At 34.7% G+C, this 6,902-nt stretch overlaps 1 long non-coding RNA gene across 1 annotated transcript; it reads right to left on the reverse strand.

Moving 5' to 3' along the window:
* Positions 1-720: 720 nt before the first annotated feature.
* LOC113068353 (uncharacterized) lies at positions 721-2,192 on the reverse strand. The gene is made up of 3 exons (XR_003279524.1): positions 1,781-2,192; positions 1,494-1,516; positions 721-954 (listed from the first exon to the last, which is right to left on the reverse strand). It is a non-coding gene; the product is annotated as an uncharacterized LOC113068353 (long non-coding RNA).
* Between the last annotated feature and the right edge of the window lie 4,710 nt (positions 2,193-6,902).

Raw genomic sequence — 6,902 nt, forward strand, 5'->3', positions numbered from 1 at the left:
TTTTTTTCATATATGGGGAGGCTGCAGTTTTACGCCCCTGTTGTTCCTCATGCGTCCAGTAGGGGGAGAAGGAAATACGGCGAATAACACTATATGGGGAGGCTCCAGAGCAGACCTATGACCTACTGTAAAATGTATTATTTATATTTATTTATAAACTGTTTGTATATACAGGAGACTGACTGATATATGATGTTGTGAATTTATATTAAGCTATATTTAGATATTAACCATATTTAGGCCATTAGACATACAGTACTGTGTAATCATTTGCATCCTAAATGAAATATCTGCTGTACAATTCACAATTGGTCGTCATACAGCTACAAAACATGTCCTACATAGCATTTTATGAAGACAAACACAATTTAACCCTTTTCTAAAAATCCAAGGGTCATTTAAAAGAAAGAGACAATATTGTTGTTCACAAAAATATTTATTAACACCATGACTTTTATTTCTTAACAGCATGACTCCTGTAGATTCTAGTGGTAGTTGTAATTGTGGCACACAACCTAGACCACACTGGTGGATTGTATAATCTGAAAGAAAAAAAGAAAAACAAAACACAAATCACTCCTTTTCTTGCATTTCAGAGAAAGACACAGCACTTATTTAACAACTTATTTGTTAAACTTTTATGCAACGTGCCCTGACAATGCTGACATGAGTAAATTTGAGTAAACTAAAACATCTATCATGCATCCATTTCACATTAACATTCATTACATTTTTAGAAAAAAATAAAATAAAAATCAATCATAAATGATGCTACCTTCATGGACGACTGCCCTAGAAAAGTGAAGCTTAAGATGAGTTTATACTTTACTTTTCTTTGAGGGCTTGAAAAAAAATCAGAATTACAGAAAGGACAGTGAAATAGGGAACAGCAGGAGGTGCATCTGTTAAGCGCAGGTAAGTTGCAACCTCTCTGTATAGATATTATTTCTTCCCCTGAAGAGAGAAAGAGATGGGTGTTTTTAGTTTATACTTGTTTAGAAAGAGAGATTTTAATTTTCTTAAGTAGCTAAAGCAAACACACACCTTTATGACATACAAGTTAAAGAACTAAAGACAGAGTATGATAAAACACACATTGAATGCACATTTGTCCAGATAAGTAAGCTATTTTGAGAAAACTGTATATTACGATATACATTAGAGAATTAGATCATTTCATTTATAAGAAACAACTCAAATCAAAATCTACATTTAAACCATATGAGACCAACGTTTTTAATGCAGGTTTTATCATGCATGACATATGTTTGTATTATTTGACAAAATACTTGAATGAGTGTGCAGTTCAACTTGTGCAGAGACTTAGAGATTTGCATACATACATACATGCCTATATAAATGTGTATTTTGTGTGTTCACATCACTGTCAAAAAAAAAAAAAAAAAAAATCACACATTTGTGATTATCCACTCTAATGTGCTCCAGAAACCATGTGGAGTATGTTTAAATGCAAGGAGTGAACAGGGTCTTACCAGAAGAAGCCATGTCACGCAAGCTAAAGACAGACAACAAGATAAAAATAAAAATGTAATTAATTTTAAAAGTGAGAGAGACAGAGCGGGTAAAGAGAAGACAAGGGGCAGCTTAACCTACACGTGGTTAGCCAAGTTTGAGTCAGACAGACTGACTCAAGCAAGTACTTTTGCCTCTCGAAATAAATTATTGACCCATCTTTTGAATTGATATCGCATCAATCGTTTATAAATAATAAATGTTGCATCATTACAATACAATCAACAACAATAACTTATTTACATACCTCAATTCGTATCGCTTCAAAAAATTTCTGCTGCTATCATACAGATATGGTCTGCTGTTTTGATGACTAGGCACATATACTAATATACAGCCTCCCCCTATTGGACGCATGAGGAACAACAGGGGCTTAAAACTGCTTGGGGCCTATATCTACCAGCTCCAGGTCTGCAGCCTCCCCCTACTTTTTTTCAGCTGGCTGGAAAATCTTTGGTGGACAAACGCTATTAGTCTTTTATGCATTTATGCTATATGCTGGAGCCAAATCTGAAAGTCGACTAGACTGTATGTTAACGTGTGTGCAAACTGTATGTGCATCTGTGAGGGAGAGAGAGCTGAAGAGATGTGCTTTCTGTACAGAGCCGGCCCAATGCAGAAGCTAAGCGGCTGCTTAGGGCCCCCGTGGTCACCAGAGGACCCCCTAGAGTACAATTCAATGTCAGCTTGAATTTTTATTTCATTTATTTTTTATGATATATGGCAAGGCCGGCCCATGGCATTATGGAGGATGAAAACTGCAAAAACAATAAATAAATAAATATGCAAATAAATAAATGTGTGTATAAATGCACCCACTCTTGTTTAATTGAATATATAAATGAGTAAACATGTGATGAAAGTAGCCAAATAAATTAAATAAATTGGTGAGCAAATGGGAAATGTTTAAGGAAATGCAAAATTAATCTTTTCTTTTAATCACTCATTTATTTATGAATGTAGTTACACATTTATTTTTCCTTATGCTAATAAGAGGGTGTCAACCATGGACTTGGTCATGGCAGCAGTTTGCTCGTAACTTTCTGTAATTTTATTTCATAGTAAAAATACTTAATTTCATTGTACTCTTGCAATGACAATAAAGGAATCTAATCTAGTGTACTTTTTTATTTTACAGTATCATTCACTTGCATAAATGTAATTACAGTATAATCATGTTTAACTGTAAAATATTTTATTATTGTATATTAGTCTTTTGGTCTTTTTTCGAGTAATGCAAAAGAAAACAACATAAAATATACTGTTATACTGTAAGGTTTAGTTTTATAATTGGTTTATTAAGTTAATTATTTATTTATTTATTTATACTTTAGTAAACTATACAAGTATATAGTGTATAATAACCATTTTACAATAAATCCAAAAGCAAGACGTTACAAATATTAGTGCAAATGGTAACAGATGATTGATTCTGTGCCTCCATCTTCTGTTAACAGTGGTCATTTCGTGTAATTTTCACCTCAAAATCTTTTACTAAAAGTTTTCTACTAGAAAACTTTTTTTTTTCATCTTCACGAATAAAATGTGAATCTTAGTATATTTTACTGCACAACCATAGAGTAAATAAATAATATAGGCTTTAAAATATTTGAATTGTAAAAAAAAAAAAAAAATCATTACACTATCAACGATCAGTGTGTAAAGGGCAGTGTGTATGTTTTTTTATTTATATATAGTCATGCATCTCACTCCAGCCAGGCAACCAATGTTGGAAACCCCGTTATAACATAACTTTTTACTTAGCTATTTTTAGATTACATTTTACGTCTTCTGTGTAAAAATAAATAAATACTTAAATACATAAATAATAAAAACCTTCCTGGTATATATTTTTGTAATAAAACAATGCTGTTCCCTTTCGAAAGGGAACTCCACGCTGCGTCCTCTAGAGGGCGCTATGGGAACACTGTCAGTGTGATCGGTGTTGAAGCATGAATGAAATAAGGACAATGAACTTGACATTGCGGGCAGGGCCGGCTTTGCCCGACAGGCGACACATCTGCTGGACGGGGCGCAAAATTGCAATTATATAAAAAAAGTTAATTAAATCTATGCATCGTATTATGAAAGCTGCTTCTCTATTGTTTTCTACTGTATCCTTCAGGTTGTTGCTTTTAAAGAGTTGTTGTGTGAACATTTAAAATAAACAATGAATAATTATGGAATAACTGTGGAGTTGTTTTTTGGGGGTGTTATTGGGCTCTCTTGCCTTGGGCATCAAATAACCTAGAGCCGGCCCTGATTGTGGGTGTGGGTTTCACGGTGTGGGTTTCGGCAGAGCCTGGGAACTGGCTCGTAGAAGTAGGCATTGTGTTCGATCTCCCTGTACCACTGCTTCTGTAACGGGACTGGACGGGTTTGAGAAACTCCTCCACACTACCAGGACAAGTGCTGCATTGACGAGGTGGACAGGGTACCGGGCCCACATCCCCTCCCATACATTATAAGAAATGGTCTGCTGTACAGTGTAGCCCACAGGCAGGGGGAGGAAAAATGCCATGCTTCTGGTCATGCCAAAGACTACGACTGTCATGGAACTAGCACATGCCCATCTGATGGTGGGACACCTGGGGGCCGAATCCACAGTCCAGCACATCCAGGACCATTTCCACTGGCCAAGCCTGGAGGCTGAAGTGAAACAGTTCTGCCGAAGCTGCACTACCTGACAGAAGACGGCACCCCATCGACCCCCCCCCCCCCCAGCCCACTCATTCAACTACAACTACAGTTTCCATAGGAGTAAAATGTTTTTATGTTATTAATTTAAGCAATGGTTAAATCGTTAAGTGCTTCAAAATGCATACTGTTAACAAAATAATTTTTGAAACATTTGCAGTTACACTACTGTACTAATAAAAATAGTATTACAATAACATAAGCACAGTGAATAACTACACGATCCATACATTACAAAGCATACATCTTTATTCATATTTCTAAATGAATAATTTGACATTTGTAATACATATGATGAGATTTCTCGTTCAAATCGCTACTGTAATGAATATGAATGTCTTTTTTTTTAATAAGCAGGGGGAATGACCAACATTAAACAATCATTTACAGGCTTAGGACATCTGCATTGTAAGAATGTATAGTGAGACTTCAGAGATAAATATTGTGTATTGTTAGGTGATTTTTTTCTCATTTCTTTTCTCATTGCACGATTTGCTAATCTGTGAGAATACTAGAGCAAAGCATGCTTATGTTGATTTATTTAATAAATATGTGATAAATGCTTCAAAATGGGACTATACTATTCTCACAAATTCCATTCCCCCTAAGTTGTTATTAATAATGAAGTCTTGTAAAATATATTGTAATTTTAGTTTAATTATCACTCGATTATTTATTCATATTTGTTTATTAATATTATGAATAATAAGTTTAAATTATTATTATAATTTTTTCTGCTGATAATGGTCATCTTTTAAAGCTCATGGAAAGTGGTTGGCTCTTCCAAACTAATTTTTTTTTAAAAATAAAATAAAATAAATTATTTTTACAATTATTCATCATTATTACCCCTGCAACAAATATTTAAGTCAATTTATATAAAATCTTTCTCCGCTCTGTTCTTTTTTCCAAGAAGAGGAAGAATCTCTTTCACATTTATTATTTTTCTGTCCTTATACTAAACAATTCTGGCTTCAGATCTCAGCATCTTTACTTCTTGTATTCTTTCGTCTATGTAACATTTCAGCAGTTAAGGTTCTCTTTCATTCTGTGGTTTCTGATAATAGAGAGCTAGAGGATGTCCTGGACTTTATTTGTATGATGGGAAAATTTCACATTCACAAAGTGTGATGCCTTAACATTATGCATGTATTCATGTATTCATGTCGTGTTTCTGACAATCAGAAAGCACCACTGCAGCACATAAAGTAAATTGTTTTTGTGATCTTTGATTCGTGTTTTGTGTTGTTGATGTAAACTTGTATATTTCTGTTTTTTTTTTTTTCAGCCAGGTCAATCTTGTAAGAGATTTTAATCTTTATGAGTTTTTATCTTGGTTAAACGATGAATCAATGAATCAGTAGAAAAAAAAATGTTTAGATATAATTTAAAAGGAAAGAATATTGCTCATGATTGCTGTTTGTAAACTTATTAAGTACATTCTCTTCTCAACAGTTCTCTCTTCCACCCTCAATACCCACGGCTGAAGTGCCCTTGAGTAAGGCACTGAACCCCAAGTTGCTCCCCGGGTGCTGGATACAGCTGCCCACTGCTGTGTGTGTGTGTGCACTTGGATGGGTTAAATGCAGAGCACCATTTCTGAGTATGGGCTACAATACTTGGCAAATGTCATGACTTTCACACTGTGAGATGGTGATCAATGTTTGCTCTGAAAGGTGAGATTTATTTTAACATCCTGTGAATCACTTACTTTTACAACCTCCCCAATAAAAATTAACCGTAGCTTTAAAAAGTATTTATATATAATTAATACATTTATTATATAAAAAGGAAATGAAAACAAAAAATGGTTAAACCATACTTACCAATCACAAATTACCCATTGATTTATAACATACATAATAATTAATTTCCTCTGCACTGAATCTCTTGTGTCCACATCTGAGTGTCTCCTTTGTCAAAAGCAGCTGCTCCCAGCACCTGTACAGGAGCCCCACAGTCCAGCTCTCTACACACAACCTCTGCATCCTGCTGGTCAAAGACAGCGTCACACACTGAACCCCATGTGTTCCCATAAATCACCTCTAATCTCCCAGAGCACAGGTGAGTCCCATTTACAGGTCTAGAATGTTAATGATCTATATATTACATAAAAACACACACACAAAGTGGTTATTCAGAGAGGTACACAAAAAGTATATATTTTTTTTTTTGAAAATTTACTTTTCAGCTTCTAAATCCCAGGTCTGCAAATGATGCATCTCTAATTTCCTGATGCACAGAAACGAGTCTGACAATGTGGCATACTGTAAAAATCAGCATAACAAAAATGTGTGATGAGCTAATTCTTTCATTATTAAGATCACATCGTTTAAATTTTCTATTTTGTTTTTCTAACAAAACAATAAAGCAGATTGAATTGGCTCTCTTGAGCAGATGAATCCAGCATCTTCACCATAACCACAGTCACTAACAACCCATCCTCATGAGCTGCAGTTCTTCTTTAGTGTAGACTCCGATCCACTAGAGGACACATCATCCGTCAAGGATATGTACTTATCCTGGTCCAAAGTGAGCATCACTCACAGCATCTACAGGTTCTCCACAGTCCAGCTCTCTACACACCACTGTTAGCTTGAAAAAGATTAAATTGCTTATGAAATGTAATGAATAATCAATGACCTAGTGTCACTCAATTTTATTTTTATTTT

Source organism: Carassius auratus, chromosome 4, assembly GCF_003368295.1.
Source record: "Carassius auratus strain Wakin chromosome 4, ASM336829v1, whole genome shotgun sequence".
Lineage (NCBI taxonomy): Eukaryota > Metazoa > Chordata > Actinopteri > Cypriniformes > Cyprinidae > Carassius > Carassius auratus.